The 22,233-nt window shown below is 38.1% G+C and overlaps 1 protein-coding gene across 4 annotated transcripts in view; it reads right to left on the minus strand.

The window, feature by feature from the left end:
* The window catches only part of DIS3L2 (DIS3 like 3'-5' exoribonuclease 2), a 369,779-nt gene that overhangs the window by 334,693 nt on the left and 12,853 nt on the right, over window positions 1–22,233 (minus strand). The window contains exon 2 of one of the 4 annotated variants that reach the window (XM_073217987.1): window positions 1,849–2,005. The exons of the other annotated variants lie outside the window; for them this stretch is intronic. The gene's annotated coding sequence lies outside the window, so the exon portion shown is untranslated. The remainder of the gene's footprint in view (window positions 1–1,848; window positions 2,006–22,233) is intronic. 4 annotated transcript variants of the gene reach the window in all.

The raw sequence follows: 22,233 nt of genomic DNA on the forward strand, positions 1-22,233 counted from the left end.
TAGAAGTTTGAGGAGTAATAGAACATTAAACAGTCTCAAAATATCCTCAATGATACTTATTAAATCCACAGAGGAAAAGCCTATCTTGACAGTGGGGAAATCTGGCAGAGCACTTTAACCAAGTGATCACAGTAAACTGTAATGGAACAAATCATCATACACCTCCCAATAAGATCCATTAAGAAAAACCTGTCACTTGTGAAATATTAGTTAGACTGAAAGTGAGGGACCTGCTACAAAATAACTGGCTTGTAAAATTCAAAAACATAAATTCATGAAAGGAAAAACTTTCAGACTAAAGACACATGACAAACACAATACTACCTGTGATCGAGGTTTTTCTTTTCATATAAAGGACATGACTGGAAAATCTGAAGATATCTGAGTAAGATCTATAGATCAGCTAATGGCATTAAGTCAATATTAATTTCTTTATTTTGCTCATGACACAATAGTTACAAAATGGCTTTGTGTTACAGAGGACAAGTGGGGGGGGCATATTAATGTAAAAATGATAAAATGTAATACTGGGGAATCTGGTGAAGAGTATAGAGTAATTCTTTATACCATTCTTGCATCTCTTCTGTAGTCCAAAATGTTAGGCTTTTGAAAAGAATCCAAGTCTTTAACTATAAAATCATATCTGTTTGAATTACATTTTTTCTCATGCTAAAGAACATTCTCAACAACTGACAATATAACCATTAAATGCTATACAAATCACGTACTAAATTAAAGAAATTCAAATAATCAGTTAAAAACTGCATTGGCTACAAGATCATTCTATCCTGTTTCCTATCAGCCAAAACAGATTTATTAGCTGCAAGCTCAAATAAAGTGATCTCAAATGAGAGTTATGTCAGTAACAACATGGCCTCTCAACACGTCAAAAGTGACTTTATTCACTTACATTTTACAAAATATTTTGAGGATTTAAAAGATTAAATGTCCCTGAAAGGGACAACAATCCAACACTTTTTGTAAACACAGCTGTTGGTTAAAGCTCTTGAGGAAAGAAAAGTTTTGGAATGGGAATCAGCTGTAGGAAGATAATGGTTATAAAATATTAAGATGATTTTGGAATCTTATTACTCTAATAGCTGACTTATTTCTAAACAACGCTTCATTACTATGCCAGGACCTCTTTAGGCCACAGAGCAATAAATGCAACATGACCAACAAGGTCCCTATGTTCCTGGTACTCACAATGTAGGGGTCAGAGAAGACAAACATGTAAACAGGACAGCTCAACGAGGCGTGAAACAGTGATGAGACTGACAAACGGGGCGGGGAAAAGAGGACACTGCTTTCACTCTGGTGATTAGGAAAAGCCTCTATTAACGAGGTAATACTGAACCTAAGATCTGAATGATGAGAAGCCCACTGTGTGAAGGTCTCAAGAGCAGAGCCTTCTTAGCACAGGGCATGACAAGTGCAAAGACAACAGAGGAGAAACAATCTCAATGTGTTCAAAGGAGTTTAAAAACAAAAGGCCTTCCTAATACTCTCAGTATGACAGATGGTACCAAAGAACTGCAATTTTCTATCAGGTATGATAATGGTATTATGACTGTGTATGAGACAATTTTCACATTGCATAGAACATATATGTATATGTATGTATATGTACAATAAATGAGGCCAGGAATTTTGTTAAAATATTTCATCAAAGGAAAGAGAAAAAGGGATGAATGAGGCAAAATGTTGAAAAATTCTTTTGGTGAAACGGGTGAATAGGGGTTGATGAACTACTACTCTTCCTAGTTTTGTAAGTTTGAAATATTTCATAATAATTTTTAGAAACTCCACAGACCAGAAACTTCCTGTTAAACCAGCAATAACTCATACCTTCCTTCTTTCACTTTAACACCCCAGCTCAGCTCTTCCCTCCTCAGTTCTGTCTTTTGCTGACTTCATTTGAGGAGAAATAAATGGAAGCTTCAAGGATAGGTACTCAGTGGACAGGCTCTCCACTCTGTGGCTGAGTCCAGTTTCTCTGACAGAGCTAATCAACCAAAGGCACGGTTGAAACCCGGAGGGAATGAAAAGAAGAAAATATAAAATAAACAGCCACATACTTATAAACAACAAGTTATTATTCGGAGAAAACTGGGAATCGTCTAGGACCATCCTCCCAGAGATTAGAACACAACGGGCTTCTTCCCCCTCCATTCCCTGGAGCCCGCTCTGGCAAAGACACGCGATTGTGAAATGCCACTGTCCATGTTTAGTGCTGCTCTTACTTGACCTTGCTGAAGCCCTTGCCACCTGTCATTCCCCCTCTTCTTGAGCCTATTTCCTTGGCGGACATGACAGCAGTGGTAAAGATACCCATAATCCTTCCTTTCAAGGACAAGTGTCACATCTACAGCTCCTCCTGAGAAACAGCACACAATGTCTGCCTCAGGTGACCAGTTCGGAAAGAATCAGGAGGTGGGTCCATAACCCAACAGTCTATGATCTAGTCTGGAAAACCTTCTGATACCGAATTACTACAACTACTGAACAAAGTAGTACCAACTTTTTGAGAGCACATTTGAGCTCTAAGAGAGAAAGGAAAATCCCTCGGAGCTAAAACTCAAAACCAGAATATATAGAAGCTGAGGCTACTGAGACCCTGGGGTGCATGTTCTGGTGTCAGTGCCAGTGGCTTGTAGTTAAAGCTGCAGGAGGAACAGAAAATAAGTTTTTGACCCTATGAAATGAAAAGAAGTAGAAATTAGGCCCCTCAAAATATCAAAACCTTTAAAGGGCAACCAACTTGGTGAAAAGGTAGGCTAGAAGAAAAATGCACCTACTGGTGAAGAAAAACCACCAAGAATGTGTCTTATTTTTACCTGGGCTCCAGTTGGGGGTACAGGCGTGCTTCCCCTAAAAATTTATAAACATGGCCTTTCTGTCATGCCATGTAATCATGCTAATTCTAAGCAGGTACACTAACTTAAAGTGATCCCAGGTTGGTAGTGTTCCCAGGTGCTAGCTCAACCAAAACATCCGCTCAGAACTACCCCCTTCAGAATAGTCCCTCAGTCATTTTCCCAATAAACTTACACAATACATGAGGAAGAGAGCCATCATGATTGAGATTCAGGAAAAAACAGCAAAATGTGGTACAAAATCACTTCAGGTCATAAAAATGACAGATACACAATATTTTAAAACTGTAATGTGTAAAAAAAATAAAAGAAAAAGTAAAACAAGTAAAAGAAGCTTAGTAAAATACAAATTTTAAAAGAATTACATAGAACTTTCAGAAGTAAAAAGAAACTAATGTTAGTGGGCAACTTTATAGGTAAATGTAAGACTATCCTCCCTGAGTTGTTGAAATTACATTAGATGTTCAAAAGCAAAAGTATGATATGATACTGATGTGGTTCTCAATGTATGCAAAGGAGATATTTAAGACAACTAATTACAGACGATAAAGCGGTCTAAATGGTGGTAAGGTCCTACATTTTACCTGAAGTGCAAGATAATGACACTAGTAGACTATGACATAGTAAAGATGCCAATTCTCCCCAAACTGATCTTTAAATTCAATAAACTTCTGATCAAATCCCAAGATTCCTTGCAGATACAGACAAGGTTATCTTAAAGTTTATAGGGAAATGCCAAGGAACCAGAATAACTAAAATAATGGGGAAAAAAGAAATAGAAATTTAAAGGAAGCAGACTACCCAATTTGAAGCTACACAAGAAATCTAGACAGTGCAGTATTTTCAAAGGGACAGACACACAGACCAATGGAACAACATAAAGACCCAGTAAGAGACCCATACAAATATGCCTAAGTGAGTTTTGACAGAGGTACAAATGCAATGCAAGGGAGGAAAGATAGCTTTTCCAACAAAAGGTGCTGCAGTGACTGGACATCAAAAGACAAACAAATAAACCTTGACCCAAATTTCACATCTTATACAAAAATTAGCTCCAAATGGATCCTAGATCTAACAAAAAAAAAAACTATAAAACTTTTAGAAGAGAACATATGAGGAAAACTTTTTGACCTAGGATTAGGTGAAGGGATCTTAGACATGACACTAAAAGCATCCATAAAGAAAAACCTGGATAAACTGGGGCTTTTTTCATTTCTAGGACATGGTCATTAAACGCATGACAATATAAGAAATTTTCCTCAACATGTTGAGTATTAGAGCTCTTCTCAGAATACCAAAAAGAGTAGCTGGAATCTGAGTTCTCCATTTGATCATTAAGCAGTAAAGAGACCAAGTAAGAGGGACTTATATATAATTATTTCACTTTAATGAAAGATATTGGCTGGACACCATTTAGCTACAACCTATCATTTTAGGATCTTACTGAAAATCTCCATAAAATTAAACTTAAGAGTTTCAGACCCTCAGAGCTAATTCTGGGACTACTGGCATCAATTAAGACTTACTGATAAAGAAAAAAGACCATCTCAGGAATGTAAGTTGGTGTAACTGTTGTGGAAAGCAGTATGGAGGTTCCTCAAAAAAACTAAAATAGAAATACCACTGGACCCAATAATTCTACTCCTAGGAATTTACCCAAAGAAAACAAGATCCCTGATTCAAAAAGACATACATACCCCTATGTTTATTGCTGCACTATATACAATAGCCAAGATGTGGAAGCAACCTAAGTGTACATCAATAGATGAATGGATAACGAAGATGTGGTACATATACACAATGGAATATTATTCAGCCTTAAAAAGAAAAGAAATCCTCTCATTTGCAACAACATGGATGGATCTAGAGACTATTATGCTCAGTGAAATAAGCCAGGCAGAGAAAGACAAATTCCAAATGATTTCACTCATTTGTGGAGTATAAGAACAAAGCAAACTGAAGGAACAAAACAGCAGCAGACTCACAGAGACCCAGAAGGGACTAGTGGTTACCAAAAGGGAGAGGTTTGGGGGCAGGGGCGGTAGGGAGAAGGGGATTAAGTGGCACAATAATTCGCAATCACAATATAGGTTGGTCATGTGACAGTAGTACAGCACGGAGAATACAGTTAATGACTCCCTAACATTTACTACACTGATGGACAGTGACCACACTGGAGTGGGTGAGGACTTGATAATATGGGTGAATGTTGAACCACTGTGTTGTGTATTTGAAACAATCATAATAAGATTGTATATCAATGATACTTAGAAAAAAACACTGAAAAAAGTTTTACAGTTTTATGTTTTATACTTAAAGCTATGATCCACTGAGTTAATTTTTGTAAAAGTGTGTGCGGGGTTTAGATTGAAGTCCATTTTTTTTTACCTATGGATGTCCAGTTGCTCCCATATCATTTGTTGAAAAAGCTATCCTTCATTAAACTGCTTTTGCATTTTTGTTGAAAACAAAAAAAAAAAGACCATCTCACATATTAGAACAAGACTGATGCCATATCATCTTGAACTCTAGCTCTCAAATGCTCCTCTAACTTGTAAAGTATAACTCTTAGTGGAATTTAGGTTTAAATAGTTTTAGTCTAAGTTCAAAAACCATTATACTAGAATATATAATTAAGAAACTAAGATTATGAAATATTTTATTCCCTTCTGCAATCCCAAAGCCTAGCAAAATGCCTCAAGATAACAGCTCAATTATGTCAGTGAAAATTACATTTCCTAAGAGAAGATGAAATACTGAATTTAAGAGAATGAAATAATGAAACCCACTGAAATTTGTCACCTCAACCTATCTGCCACAGTCAAATAGATCCCATCATTTTCACCCTATGTGTACTCTACAACATGTGACAGTATCTCTGTCATTGTTCCAGTTTTGGTCCATATTGCCTCCCTCCTAAACTAACACTTAACTTTTGCTGCGAGCCCCTCTTCCTTCACATCCAGCCCTGAATCTCCCAGGTAGTTTTACCCTTCCTAATATGTGGTTCTGATCATGTCACTGCCCTACTTAAAACTCACACCATTGCTTCAGGAGGTCCTTCAGCATCTGCTAACATTACTTGCTACTTTTCTGTCACTTCACATATCCTTTCATGTCTTATGATTTTGACTGAAACGTTCAGTTGTTCATTTATTCATTCATTTAACAAAAATGCATTGAGCTCCTATATTTAACCAGGTACTATGCTTGGCCCTGGGGAATACACTGCAAAGGAAGAAAAAAAAGAAACAGACCTTCTTCTCATGAAGCTTATAGTCTAGGGTAGAAGAAAGATATGACTCAAACAATAACACAAATTTACACCCTGGAGTGGGGGGTATACAACACATACAAGCAATGTGGCTACAAAGGTGAAAGATTAAGCTGGAGGGGAAGAAGGGGCCACACCATGCTGGAACTTGCAGGGTATATTAAGAATTTGGGTTTTTTTATATAACAAAAAATGGGAGGTACAAAAGTGTTTCAGTCAGGAGGAGGACATGATCAGATTTATATTCTGATAAAGTCCCTCTAGCTTCAGGGTAGAATATGAGCTGGAGATAGGGGGACAAGAATGAACAAGAATGCCCCCCATCCCATTAGGAGGGCATTTGACCAAGTCCACATAAAAATGATGGTACTGAGATCAAGAAATTCTAATCAAGAAATATTTAGGAAGCCAAACCGACAAAACGTGGTGATGGACTGGACATGAAGAGGGAGGGAAAGAGGATGATCAAGGATAACTTCATGTTTTCTGGTTTATACAACTGGCTGGATGATGGTTACATTCACTGGGACAAGGGTTTTTGGACTGGGGTAGAGGGTTAGAGACCATCAGCCTAGTGTTGGACATGCTGAAGGAGATGACTTGGTAACACTAACATATAATATCAAACAGGCAGCTGGATATACAAGCCAGAAGCTCTGACACCTGTGCTAAGCTCAAATTGGGAATCACAGAGATCAAATAGTAATTGAAGTCATGAACAAAGATGAGATCAGCCAAGAGTGTGAAGTGGAAAGAGAAGGAACCTAGGATTGAAACTTGAGGACCCTCAAAGTTCAACAGTCAGGGAAAAGGAAATCAAAATTACAAAGGCAGAGGAGGCATGGCCTCCTCCCCAGAAGATAAAAGAGGAAACTTGGGAGAGTATGAGGTCAAGGACATCAAGGTCCCAAGAAGGCCATGGACAAAAAGTGTGCTGCTGAGAAAAGTGAAATAAAGAGTTAAGTGCTCATCAAATTTAGTGACACGAATGTCACAGGGAGCTTGGTGAGAGCTGACTTGGTGAAGCAATGGGAATAACAAGCAAAGGGAAATAAGCTGAGGCATTAATGGGCGGAGAAGATGGGAAACTAATGAGTTCATTCGACTCCTTTGTGAAGTTTGGCTGTGACAAGGCAGAGGGAAAATCAAATAGTAAGAGTTATTGCCACTGTTTTCATTAAATGGGAAACTTGAGTGTGTTGAAATACTGACAGGAAGAAGAACTGAGAAGGTGGGGTCAAAGATAAATGGCAGCATCTGTGAGGGAAAGAGGGAAGAGAGGAATGGGTACCTTTTGACTAGTGCCCCCAGCACACCCTGTACTCCTCAAGCTCATGCAATTTACTCACCCTCCACTCCAACCTCACTCTTGAAATTGTACCCATTAAAGCACAGTTCAAATTCCGTATCTTCTCCCCTTTGTGAACTGCACCTAAAATCTCTAGCCCTTGGAATCCCTTCTCTGCAATCCCATGGCATGCTATGTTTTCCATATTTATTTGACCACAAAATCATTTAGCACGTTCCACAGAATACACCCTGGGAAATGATCATTCTCCTTCCTCTCCAGCTCACGTCCTATCCCCTCCAACAGCCTTTTTCCTAACCATACCTAAACAAATACCTCCCTTTCAAAATCCTGAATGATTATTACAGGATTCAGCATGTTAAGTATTTAAGATCCTAGGATGTAAGCTCCACCAGTGTGGGACCCTGTCTGTCTGGTTAACCACTGCACCCCCAGTGCCTAGCAGGGCTACAACATAGGAGGCACCCAGGAAATGTTTACTGAATTAAGTAATTAAGAGAGTGTCCATTACTCAACAACTGCAGATTATTGAGGAGCACTGACTATGTCTTATTGCAGAGAAGGGATTCCAAGGGCTTATTTTTACACAATGCCCTACAATGTAGATATTGAATAAATATTCTTGATAACATGATGATAATTATTATTGTCTAATGTCACAATGGGAATTAAAAAGACAGAGCTTGGCAATATACCTTGACACTGATGAAAAGGATGAAAAGCCTAAGTAATGTTCTCAACTCTAATTTTAAAAGATAATAAGTATAGTTAATAATAGCTAAATAAAAATACTAAAATATTTCCTCATATTCCAAAGTTTAAGAAAACATTTAAAGACAATTGAATTACCATTTTTTAAAGACAATTGAATTACCATTCCACTGCCTATAAAATTATTTAATAATCTCATATAACACTCTAGGTTCTTGGTACCTATTATAAGATTTATATGAATTATGAAGTTTAATATTTGCATATCATGATAACACACAGTAGTACATCAGTAAAGGCAGGAAGCACATTAAGGATATAGCTAGAGTGGATCTAAGTATCATCTCCCTGCCTAAAAAAGACAGAATCTTTTTAATGTCATTGAAGTGCCAGAGTTCTGGTCATAAATAATACAACAAATGTAAGATTCACAATGATGCAGCATACAAAACCAAAATCGAAATCACCCAGGGTCTTCTCAAATGTAAGCCTTGCTACCAAACAAGGCCCCAGAATTTTATGAGGTGGAAACTGCATCATTTTTCAACAACAGCTTCAGTTCTCATGTGTACTTTGCATAGGATTATATTATAAATTCAAGCTCATGTTTTGCTTCCATTTTTTATTACTACGATTAAAGTCATCTACAGAATTACTATATTGAAATGAACAAGATTACTACTTATGCTTTAAAGACTTTCATACCAGTTGGTATTTTCAATCCCCTGAGATGTATTCTATCTTCTCTTTTTGGGAAAAATGTACAGACTTTAGAGACAAATTCTGGACAAAGTAGCAAAAGGCACAGGTCAAAAACAAGTACCTGCAGAAACAAGAACTCTCTCTTCATCTAGTGAGGGAAGGCACAGAAAAACTTGTAAAATCTAAAAGGACAGGTAATAAAAACTTCATTTTTTTTAATGGAAATCAGAACCTAAGGAAACATAGGAAGGGTACCCATTTGTGTCAGAATTCATGCTCAGCTCCAAATACCAAAAGGAAGTATCTCAAAAACATGAAGGGTTTTATTTTCATAATATGTGAGTGATGATATTGGAATATCTCTGCCTTGATCGGTAAATGTGAGCAATAACAAGTTAAAATAATATTCTCTCTCCTGAGATAATTCAGGGCAGTCCTTCAATGGCAATGAACTAGCCACCCTAGAAGGTACTAGAAAACATGACACATAATTTCATTAACTCCTAGTCCATGCTATTAAAGTCTGTCTGGCTTCTTATCACTTTTCTTCATTACTTTTTGGGGAGACATTTCATCTCTTTATTTTGAAATTTAAAAACACTATACAAAGTAGAAAGAATGATGTATGCTCATCACATAAATTAAGCAATTACAATTAACAGGGAATGTTATTTCATCTACACACACACACACACACAACTTCATCTCCCCTATACACACACACACTAAATTACACTGAAGCATGTGGGAAGACTTTTAAATTCCCTTTTAAGAACTCTAAATTACAGGTCATAAATGGCAAAATACTCTGTTCAGCAAACAACTCAGTGAAAACTACTATTATCACTTAAAGCCTTTACTTCCTTTACTTATATAAAGAAAAAATTTTATGGAGCAAGTTTATCATGCAGGTATAATCCAAATTTCATGCTGTGATACAGAAGCAGCTATTTAACAACAGAGCTGAAAAACAACTCATCCACCATCTATATGCATGATTTAAATGGTAATAAAAGCCATCATCTACTCACATATACTAATCTCAAAATTAGTAAAGCAAAGGAAAAAGAGCTGCAGAGCTTATCCACACAGCTGATTTTACCATGGCAATTTGGAAAAATATGTAGTTTTCAGAATCTATAATCAACTGAACAAAATGACTAAAATATACAAGAGTTGAAAGTAGTTTTCCCAAGGCTCATATTATTTCCAATAAAATGTCAGTTTTCATGAAAACTAATTTTTTTATTTTACATAAGAAAGTAATATCAAACTGGCTTCTGTACTGTTCTTTACTTCTTTTAAAAACTCTATCAGTTGGGGCTCGGAAAAAAGATGGCAGCATGAGAAGTGGGGCAGAAACCCCCTCCCAAAATCACATAAAACACAAAAATACAGCAAATACAACTAATCCTGAAAAAGTGACCTGAAGACTGAAGAGCAGACTGCCTACATCTGAGGAAAAAGAGATGACCTCACAGAAAGGGGTAAAGTAGCAAAGCTGTGATCTGGTGGGACCCAAGCCTTCCCCAACCCCAGCCCACAGGTGGGAGGAAGAGAAAGCAGGGAAGAAGTAGAAGCCCAGGACTGGCGAACACCCTGCCCTAGAGATCTGCTCTGGGAGCACGAACCCACATTACATGGTCTCTGGAGATTAATGGGGTTGGAAAGCAAAGGCGGGAAGAATATTTGGAGCGACTGAGATTCCAGCCACTTGTGGAGAACAGGTATGCACAACCGGCCCCCCAGGACAAAAGAAAGGAGTGCAGTTTGAAAGACTCCCCAGCAGCGAGAGGGGTGCTAAAGGGGCAAAGATTACACAGAGCTCACTGCTGAGGAGAAAGGTCAGATGGACAAAACCATCCTGGCAAGCTCAGTCCGGCAGGTTGGGAACTCTTAGGAGTTTCACACGCTCCAACCACCTGGTTGGCAAGGCAGCCCCAAGGAAACCCACTGCAACATGCTGACTGCTGCTCCTTCCTCCCAGCAGGCACTGGTCCCTCATACCTGCAGCCCCCACCATCACACCAGGTCAGACAGAGGGTGGCCCCACCTATGGCAGCTACAGGGGCATAGCACAGAGGCTCCTCCCTGCACACAGCCCACTGGACCTGACAGTGGAGACAGGCGTTACAGCTGGGAAGGCAGGAAACCCTCCCAGCCAAGCTCTTTCTTCCCAGCAGGAGCTGGATCCACTTGCCTGCAACCCTCAACATTGCTGCAGGTGCATGGCAGCTCCAGAGAGAAGAGCTTCTGGACACTACACAGTTATTACTCCATAGGAAACACTAAAAAAATGAAATGGCAAAGGAATTTGATCCAAACAAAATTACAAGAAAAAAACACCAGAATGAGGGCTTAATGAAACTGAAATCATTGATCTTCTTGATAAAGATTTCAAAATAAAATTCAAAAACATGCTCACAGAGCTACAGAAAATATTCAAGATCTCAGGGAAGACTTCAAGAAAGAGAGAAACTTTGAAAAATACAGTATCTGAAATGAAACACACAGTGAATAGATTTAAAATTAGATTAGATTAGGTAGAGGAGAGGGCAAATGAAATAGAAAGTAGAGAACAGGAAAACAAAGAACCTGAGGCACAGAGAAAAAAAGAATCTCTAGGAAAGAAAGAATAATAAGAGAGCTGTACAACCAATCCAAAAGGAACAATATTCACATAATAGGAGTACCAGAAGAAAAAGAAAGAGAAAAGGGGATAGAAAATCTCTTTGAGGAAATAAATACTGAAAACTTCCCCAATCTGGGGAAGGAAATAGTCACTCAGATCATGGAAGTGCAGAGATCTCACAACACAAGGAACCCTTAGAAGACAAAACCAAGACATATAATAATTAAAATGGCCAAGATCAAGGACAGAGTATAGAAAGCAGCCAGAGAGAAAAAAGATCATTTATAAAGAAAACCCAATCAGGCTATCATCAGACTTCTCAGCAAAAACTGAGATAATTTACAGGCCAGAGGGAGTGGCAGATATATTTAATGCAATAAAACAGAAGGACCTCCAACCAAGAATATGCTACCTGGCAAGATTATCATTTAAATTTGAAGCAGGGCTTAGACAATTTCCAGATAAGCAAAAGCTGAGGGAATTCACCACCCACAAACCATCTCTACAGTGTACCTTAAAGGGGCTGCTCTACATGGAAACACTCCTAAGGCTAAATAGCTGTCACAGAGAAAATAAAACCACAGTAAAGGAAGTAGACCAATTAATTCATAAGCAAATGTAAAACTAAATCAACTACTCACAATGTTAGTCAAGGGATACATCAAGAGTACAGAATATGACACCTAATACATAAGGACTGAAACAGGAAGAAGAAAAGGAGGACAAGGGGAAAAAAAGAACCTCTAGATTGTGTTTGAAATAGTGTAATATGTGATATAAGGTAAACTGTCAGATAGTAAGAAGTTATCCTTGAACCCTTGGTAATCACAAATCTACAGCCTACAATGGTAATAAGTACATATCTACCGATAATCACCCTAAATGTAAATGGACTGAATGCACCAATCAGAAGACATAAAGTTGCAGAAAGGAGAAAAAAAACAAAACCCATCTATATGCTGCCTACAAGAGACTCCTTCAAACCCAAAGACATACATAGACTAAAAGTGAAGGGATGGAAAAAGATATTTCATGCAAATAATAGGGAGAAAAAAGCAAAAGTACCAGCACTTTCATCAGACAAAATAGACTTCACAACAATAAAAATAACCAGAGACAAAGGACATTACATAATGATAAAGGGTTCAGTCCAACAGGAGGATATAGTCATTATAAATATTGATGCACCTAATATAGGAGCACTTAAATATGTCAAAACATACTAACAGAACTAAAGGGGAAAATAGAATACAATGCACTCATCTTAGGAGACTTCAACACACCACTCACACCAAAAGACAGATCAACCAGACAGAAAATAAGGAGACAGAGGCACTGAACAGCACATTAGAACAGATGGACAGCACATTAGAACAGACATCTACAAAACACTCCACTTAAAAACAGCAGGATACACATCCTTCTCAAGTGTACATGGAAGGTTTTCCAGAATAGATAGATCACATAATAGGCCACAAAAAGAGCCTCAATAAATTCAAAAAGATTGAAATTGTTCCAACCAGCTTCTCAGACCACAAAGGTATGAAACTAGAAATAAATTATGCAAAGAAAACAAAAAAAACCACAAACACATGGAGGCTTAACAACATGCTCCTAAATAATCAATGGATCAATGACCAAATTAAAACAGAGATCAAGCAAAATATGGAGACAAATGATAACAACTCAATGGCCCAAAACCTGTGGGACAGAGCAAAGGCAATTCTAACAGGAAAGTATATAGAAACACAGGCTTACTTCAAGAAAGAAGAACAATCCCAAATGAATAGTCTCAACTCACAATTAATGAAACTAGAAAAAGAACAAATGAGGCTGAAAGTCAGTAAAAGGAGGGACATAATGAAGATTAGAGCATAAATAAATAAAATTGAGAAGAGTAACACAATAGAAAGAATCAATGAAACCAGAAGCTGGTTCTCTGAGAAAATAGAGACAAACCCCAAGCCACACTTATCAAGAAAAAGAAAGTACAACGTAAACAGACTCTGGAGTGAAAAAGGAAAAATCACTACAGACACTATGGAAATACAAAGAATTAGAGAATTCTATGAAAAATTAAATGCCAATTAATTAGATAACCAACAAGAAATGGGTAAATTTCTAGAAAAATACAACCATCCAAGACTGACCCAGGAAGAAACAGAAAATCTGAACAAATCAATTACTAGCAAGGAAATCTAACTGGTAATCAAAAAACTACCTAAAACAAAAGCACTGGACCAGAAGGTTTCACAGCTGAATTTCATCAAACATTTAGTGAAGACCTAATACCCATCCTCCTTACAGTTTTCCAAAAAAGGAGAAGAGGAAGGAATACTTCCAAATTCATTCTATGAAGCCAGCATCACTCTAATACCAAAACCAGACAAAGACAACACAAAAAAAATATATAGACCAATATCCCTGATGAACATAGATGCAAAAATCCTCAACAAAATATTAGAAAACCAAATTCAAAAAAACATCAAAAAGATCATCCATCATGACCAAGTGGGATTTATTCCAGGGATGCAAGGATGGTACAATATTTGAAAATCATTCAGCATCATACACCACATCAACAAAAACAAGGACAAAAATCACATGATCATCTCAATAAATGCTGAAAAAGCATTTGACAAAATTCAACATCCATTCATAATAAAAACTCAACAAACTGGGTATAGAAGGTATGTACCTCAACATAATAAAGGCCATATATGACAAACACACAGCCAACATCATACTTAAAAGAAAAAAGCTGAAAGCTTTTCCTCTAAGATCAGGAACAAGACAAAGATGCCCACTCTCCCCACTTTTATTCAACATAGTACTAGAGGTCCTAGCCACAGCAATCAGACAACACATAAATAAAAGGCATTCAGATGTCACTGTGTGCAGATGACATGATATTGTACATAGAAAAACCTAAAGAATCCACCAAAAAGCTACTAGAACTAATAACTGAATTCAGCAAAGTGGCAGGATATAAAATTAATATACAGATATCTGTTGCATTCCTATATACCAACAACAAACTAGTAGAAAGAGAAATCAGGAAAACAACTCCATTTACAATTCCATCAAACAGAATAAAATACCTAGGAATAAACCTGACTAAGGAGGTGAAAGACCTATACTCTGAAAAACTACTAGACACCCATGGCCGCAATTTAAAAAGACACCAGTAAATGAAAATACATCCCATGCTCATGGATAGGAAGAATTAATCAACAAATGGCCATCCTGCCTAAAGCAATCTACATATTCAATGCAATCCCTATCAAAATAACAACAGCATTCTTTAACAAACTAGAACAAACAGTTCTAAACTTCATATGAAACCACAAAAGACCCTGAGTAGCCAAAGCAATCCTGAGAAGGAAGAGCAAAACTGGGAGAAATTACACTCCCTAACTTCAAGTTCTACTACAAAGCCACAGTAATCAAGACAATTTGGTACCGGCACAAGAACAGACCCATAGATCAATGGAACAGAATAGAGAACTCAGATGTAAACCCAAGCATATATGCCCAATTAATATACAATAAAGGAGCCATGGATATAGAATGGGGAAAAGACATCCTTTTCAACAAATGGTGTTGGCAAAACTGGACAGCTACATGTAAGAGAATGAAACTGGATTATTGTCTAAATCCATACACAAAAGTAAACACAAAATGGATCAAAGACCTCAATGTAAATCATGAAGCCATAAAACTCATAGAAAAAAACACAGGCAAAAATCTCTTGAATATAAACATGATCCTGAACACATCTTCTTCATGACCACATCTTCTTAGGCAAGGGAAACAAAATCAAAAATGAGCAAATGGGACTACATCAAACTAAAAAGCTTCACTTCTATCCACCTAAAGACACCATCAGCAGAATAAAAAAGCATCCTAAAACATGGGAGAATACATTCGTAAATGACTTATCCAATAAGGGGTTAACATTCAAAATATGTACAGAACTCACACACCTAAACACCGAAAAAACAAATAACCCGATTAAAAGATGGACAGTGGATCTGAACAGACACTTCTCCAAAGAAGAAATTTGAATGGTCAACAGGCAAATGAAAAGATTTTCCAGAGAAGCCAAGATGGCGGCATGAGTAGAGCAGCGGAAATCTCCTCCCAAAACCATATATATTTTTGAAAATATAACAAATACAACTATTCCTAAAAGAGAGACCAGAAGATATAGGACAAAAGCCAGGCTACATCTACACCTGCGAGAATCTAGCACCTCACGAAGGATGTAAGATACAAGCAGTAGCCTGGGTCGTGCCCCTCACCCCAGCTCCTGGTGGGAGGAGTTGGAACGGGGAGGGAGAGGGAGCCCAGGACTGCTAAACACCCAGCCCTACCCATCCGCACAGGGAGTGCAGACACACAGTCCATGATGTGCTGGATACTAGGGAAACGGAACAGTAAAACCTACGAGCGGGTCCCCTCAGCCAGCAACCCTGGGACAAAGAAACACAAGTGCCCTTTGAAAGTCTTAAAGGGACAGGGACCCCACAGCTAGACGGAAGTGCCCCAGCAAACTCAGCCCAGCAGCTGGGATTCCCGGAGAACTCCGAGTGCCCTAACCCCCTGGGTGGCAGCGTAGTTCAGATGCCCCTCATGGTGATAAATAGCCTCCTACCCGTTTCCCCTCCAGTGTGGCTCTGCCATAGTGGAGCAGCAGCCTGAGGTCGGCCATGCCCACAGCAGCAGGGCAAAGCTTCCTTCACAGCAGCCAGACAAGAATCAGAGACCCCGTCTGCGTGCAGCTGCCCAGCACAAGCCACTAGGGGTCGCTGTTCTCCCAGGAGAGGAAGGCCACAAACTAGCAAGAAGGGACATTCTCCCAGCTAACACACGCTCCAGCTACCCACAACTACCTCTATTGCCATGAAAAGGCAGAAGAACTTGATCCAGACCAAAATCACAGAGACAACCTCTGAGAAGGAGACTGGAGAGATAGACCTAACCAATCTTCCTGAAAAAGAAATCAAAATAAAGGTCATAACCATGCTGATGGAGCTGCAGAGAAAAATGCAAGAGCTAACAGATGGGAGGGGGACTACAGAAATAAAACAATCTCTGGAAGGATTTAAAAGCAGAATGGATGAGATACAGGAGGCCATTGATGGAATAGAAACCAGAGAACAGGAACGCATAGAAGCCAATGCAGAGAGAGATAAAAGGATCTCCAGGAATGAAACAATATTGAGAACTGGGTGACCAATCCAAAATGAACAATATCTGCATTATAGGGGTACCACAAGAAGATGAGAGAGAAAAAGGGATAGGAAGTGAATCTGAAGAAATAATTGCTGAAAACTTCCCCAAACTGGAGGAGGAAATAATCGCTCAGACCATGGAAGCACACAGAACTCCCAACAGAAGAGACCCAAGGAGGACAACACCAAGACACATAATAATTAAAATGGCAAAGATCAAGGAAAAGGACAGAGTTTTAAAGGCAGCTAGAGAGAAAAAGGTCACCTATAAAGAAAAACCCATCAGGCTATCATAAGACTTCTCAACAGAAACCTTACAGGCCAGAAGAGAACAGCACAATATATTTAATGCAATGAAACAGAAGAGCCTTGAACCAAGAATATTGTATCCAGCACGATTATCATTTAAATATGAAGGAGGGATTATACAATTACCAGACAAGCAAACGTTGAGGGAATTTGCCTCCCACAAACCAGCTCTACAGGGTATTTTAGAGGGACTGCTCTAGACGGGAGCACTCCAAAGGCTAAATAGATGTCACCAGAGAAAATAAAATCACAGCAAAGAAAGCAGACCAACCAAATACTAACTAAAGGCAATAACTAAAATCAACTACCCACAAAAGCAGTTAAAGGAAACACAAAAGAACACAGAATAAAACACCCAATGTATAAAGAATGGAGGAGGAGGAATAAGAAGGGATAGAAATAAAGAATCACCAGACAGTGTTTATAATAGCTCAATTAGTGAGTTAAGTTAGGCACTAAGATACTAAAGAAGCTAACCTTGAACCTTTGGTAACCACGAATCTAAAGCCTGCAATGGCAATAAGTACATATCTTTCAATAATCACCCTTAATGTAAATGGACTGAATGAACCAATCAAAAGACACAGAGTAATAAAATGGACAAAAAGGCAAGACCCATCTATATGCTGCTTAGAAGAGACTCACCTCAAACCCAAAGACATCTACAGACTAAAAGTCAAGGGATGGAAAAAGATATTTCATACAAACAACAGGGAGAAAAAAGCAGGTGTTGCAGTACTAGTATCAGACAAAACAGACTTCAAAACAAAGAAAGTAACAAGAGATAAAGAAGGACATTACATAATGATAAAGGGGTCAGTACAACAAGAGGATATAACCATTATAAATATATATGCACCCAACACAGGAGCACCAGCATATGTGAAACAAATACTAACAGAACTAAAGGAGGAAATAGAAAGCAATGCATTCATGTTAGGAGACTTTAACACACCACTCACTCCAAAGGATAGATCCACCAGACAGAAAATAAGTAAGGACACAGAGGCACTGAACAACACACTAGAACAGATGGACCTAATAGACATCTATAGAACCCTACATCCAAAAGCATCAGGATACACATTCTTCTCAAATGCACATGGAACATTCTCCGAAATAGACCACATACTAGGACACAAAAAGAGCCTCAACAAATTCAAAAAGATTACAATTCTACCAACCAACTTTTCAGAACACAAAGGTATAAAACTAGAACTAAATTGCACAAAGAAAGCAAAAAGGCCCACAAACACATGGAGGCTTAACAACATGCTCCTAAATAATCAATGGATCAATGACCAAATTAAAATAGAGATCAAGCAATATATGGAAACAAATGACAACAACAACACAAAGCCCCAACTTCTGTGGGACGCAGTAAAAGCAGTCTTAAGAGGAAGTATATAGCAATCCAGGCATATTTAAAGAAGGAAGAACAATCCCAAATGAATGGTCTAATGTCACAATTATCAAAATTGGAAAAAGAAGAACAAATGAGGCCTAAAGTCAGCAGAAGGAAGGGCATAATAAAGATCAGAGAAGAAATAAATAAAATTGAGAAGAATAAAACAATAGAAAAAAATCAATGAAACCAAGAGCTGGTTATTTGAGAAAATAAACAAAATAGATAAGCCTCTAGCCAGACTTATTAAGAGAAAATGAGAATCAACACACATCAACAGAATCAGACACGAGAAAGAAAAATCACGATGGACCCCACAGAAATACAAAGAATTATCAGAGAATACTATGAAAACCAATACGCTAAAAAGCTGGAAAACCTAGAAGAAATGGACAACTTCCTAGAAAAATATGACCTTCCAAGACTGACCAAGGAAGAAACAGAAAATCTCAACAAACCAATTACCAGCAACGAAATTGAAGCGGTAATCAAAAAACTACCCAGGAACAAAACCCCTGGGCCAGATGGATTTACCTCGGAATTTTATCAGACATACAGAGAAGACATAATACCCATTATCCTTAAAGTTTTCCAAAAAATAAAAGAGGAGGGAATACTCCCAAACTCATTCTATGAGGCCAACATCACCCTCATGCCAAAACCAGGCAAAGACCCCACCAAAAAAGAAAACTACAGACCAATATCCCAGATGAACATAGATGCAAAAATACTCAACAAAATATTAGCAAACCAAATTCAAAAATACATCAAAAGGATCAAACACCATGACCAAGTGGGATTCATCCCAGGGATGCAAGGATGGCACAACATTCGAAAATCCATCAACATCATCCACCACATAAACAAAAAGAAAGACAAAAACCACATTATCATCTCCATAGATGCTGAAAAAGCATTCAACAAAATTCAATACCCATTCATGATAAAAACTCTCAACAAAATGTATATAGCGGGCAAGTACTCAACATAATAAAGGCCATATATGGTAAGCCCACAACCAACATCATACTGAACAGCGAGAAGCTGAAAGCTTTTCCTCTGAGATCGGGAACAAGACAGGGATGCCCACTTTCCCTACTGTTATTCAACATAGTACTGGAGGTCCTAGCCATGGCAATTAGACAAAACAAAGAAATACAACCAATCCAAATTGGTAAAGAAGAAGTTAAACTGTCACTATTTGCAGATGACATGATATTGTACATAAAAAAACCCTAAAGACTCTACTCCAAAACTACTAGAACTGGTATCAGAATACAGCAAAGTTGCAGGATACAAAATTAACACACAGAAATCTGTGGCTTTCCTATACACTAACAATGAACTAATAGAAAGAGAAATCAGGAAAACAATTCCATTCACAATTGCATCAAAAAGAATAAAATACCTAGGAATAAATCTAACCAAGGAAGTGAAAGACCTATACCCTGAAAACCATAAGACACTCTTAAGAGAAATTAACGAGGACACTAACAAATGGAAACTCATCCCATGTTCTTGGCTATTAAGAATTAATATTGTCAAAATGGCCATCCTGCCAAAAGCAATATACAGATTTGATGCAATCCCTATCAAATTACCAGCAACATTCTTCAATGAACTGGAACAAATAGTTCAAAAATTCGTATGGAAACACCAAAGACCCTGAATAGCCAAAGCAATCCTGAGAAGGAAGAATAAAGTGGGGGAGACCTCGCTCCCCAATTTCAAGCTCTACTACAAAGCCAGAGTAACCAAGACAATTTGGTACTGGCACAAGAACAGAGCCACAGACCAGTGGAACAGAATAGAGACTCCAGACATTAACCCAAACATATATGGTCAATTAATATTTGATAAAGGGGCCATGGACATACAATGGGGAAATGACAGTCTCTTCAACAGATGGTGCTGGCAAAACTGGACAGCTACATGTAAGAGAATGAAACTGGAACACTGTCGAACCCCATACACAAAAGTAAATTTGAAATGGATCAAAGACCTGAATGTAAGTCATGAAGCCATAAAACTCTTAGAAAAAAACATAGGCAAAATTCTCTTGGACATAAACATGAGCGACTTCTTCATGAACATATCTCTCCGGGCAAGGGAAACAAAAGCAAAAATGAACAAGTGGGACTATATCAAGCTGAAAAGCTTCTGTACAGCAAAGGACACCATCAATAGAACAAAAAGGTACCCTACAGTATAGGAGAATATATTCATAAGTGACAGATCCGATAAAGGGTTGACATCCAAAATATATAAAGAGCTCATGCACCTCAACACACAAAAAGCAAATAATCCAATTAAAAAATGGGCAGAGGAGCTGAACAGATGGTTCTCCAAAGAAGAAATTCAGATGGCCAACAGACACATGAAAAGATGCTCCACATCACTAGTCATCAAAGAAATGCAAATTAAAACCGCAATGAGATATCACCTCACACCAGTAAGGATTGACACCATCCAAAAGACAAACAACAACAAATATTGGCGAGGTTGTGGAGAAAGGGGAACCCTCCTACACTGCTGGTGGGAATGTAAATTAGTTCAACCATTGTGGAAAGCAGTATGGAGGTTCCTCAAAAAGCTCAAAATAGACATACCATTTGACCCAGGAATACCACTCCTAGGAATTTACCCTAAGAATGCAGCAGCCCAGTTTGAGAAAGACAGATGCACCCCTATGTTTAACACAGCACTATTTACAATAGCCAAGAAATGGAAGCAACCTAAGTGTCCATCAGTAGATGAATGAATAAAGAAGATGTGGTACATATACACAATGGAATATTATTCAGCCATAAGAGGAAAACAAATCCTACCATTTGCAACAACATGGACAGAGCTGGAGGTTATTATGCTCAGTGAAATAAGCCAGGCAGAGAGAGACAAGTACCAAATGATTTCACTCATATGTGGAGTATAAGAACAAAGAAAAACTGAAGGAACAAAACAGCAGCAGAATCACAGAACCCAAGAATAAACTAACAGTTACCAAAGGGAAAGGGACTGGGAACTATGGGTGGGAAGGGAGGGATAAGGGTGGGGAAAAAGGAAGGGGGCCTTACAATTAGCATGTTTAATTAGGGGGGTCATGGGGAGGGCTGTGCAACACAGAGAAGACAGGTATGATTCTATAGCATCTTACTACGCTGATGGGCAGTGACTGTAATGGGGTGTGGGAGGAGGACTTGGTGAAGTGGGGAGCCTAGTAAACATAAGGTTCTTCATGTAATTGTAGATTAATGATAACAAAATAAAAAATAATAATAAAAAAAGAGTTCCACATTGCTAATCATCAGGAAAATGCAAATTAAAACTACAGTGAGATATCACCTCATACCAGTTAGGATGGCCAGCATCCAACAGACAAGAAACAACAAATGCTGGCAAGGGTGTGGAGAAAGGGAAACCCTCCTACATTTTTGGTGGGAATGTAAATTAGTTCAACCATAGTAGAAAGAAATACGGAGGTTTCTCTAAAAACTTAAAATAGAAATACCATTTGACCCAGTAGTTCTACTTACAGGAATTTATCCAAAGAAAACAAAATCCCTGATTCAAAAAGACACATGCACCCCCTATGTTTATCATAGCATTATTTACAATAGCCAAGATGTAGATTAAGTGGCCATCAATAGATGAATGGATAAAGAAGACATGGTACACATACACAGTGGAATATTATTCAGCCATAAAAAGAAAAGAAACCCTCCCATTTGCAGCAACAAGGATGGATCTAGAAAGTATTATGCTCAGTGAAATAAGCCAG

This window comes from Manis javanica, chromosome 12 (genome assembly GCF_040802235.1).
Source record: "Manis javanica isolate MJ-LG chromosome 12, MJ_LKY, whole genome shotgun sequence".
Lineage (NCBI taxonomy): Eukaryota > Metazoa > Chordata > Mammalia > Pholidota > Manidae > Manis > Manis javanica.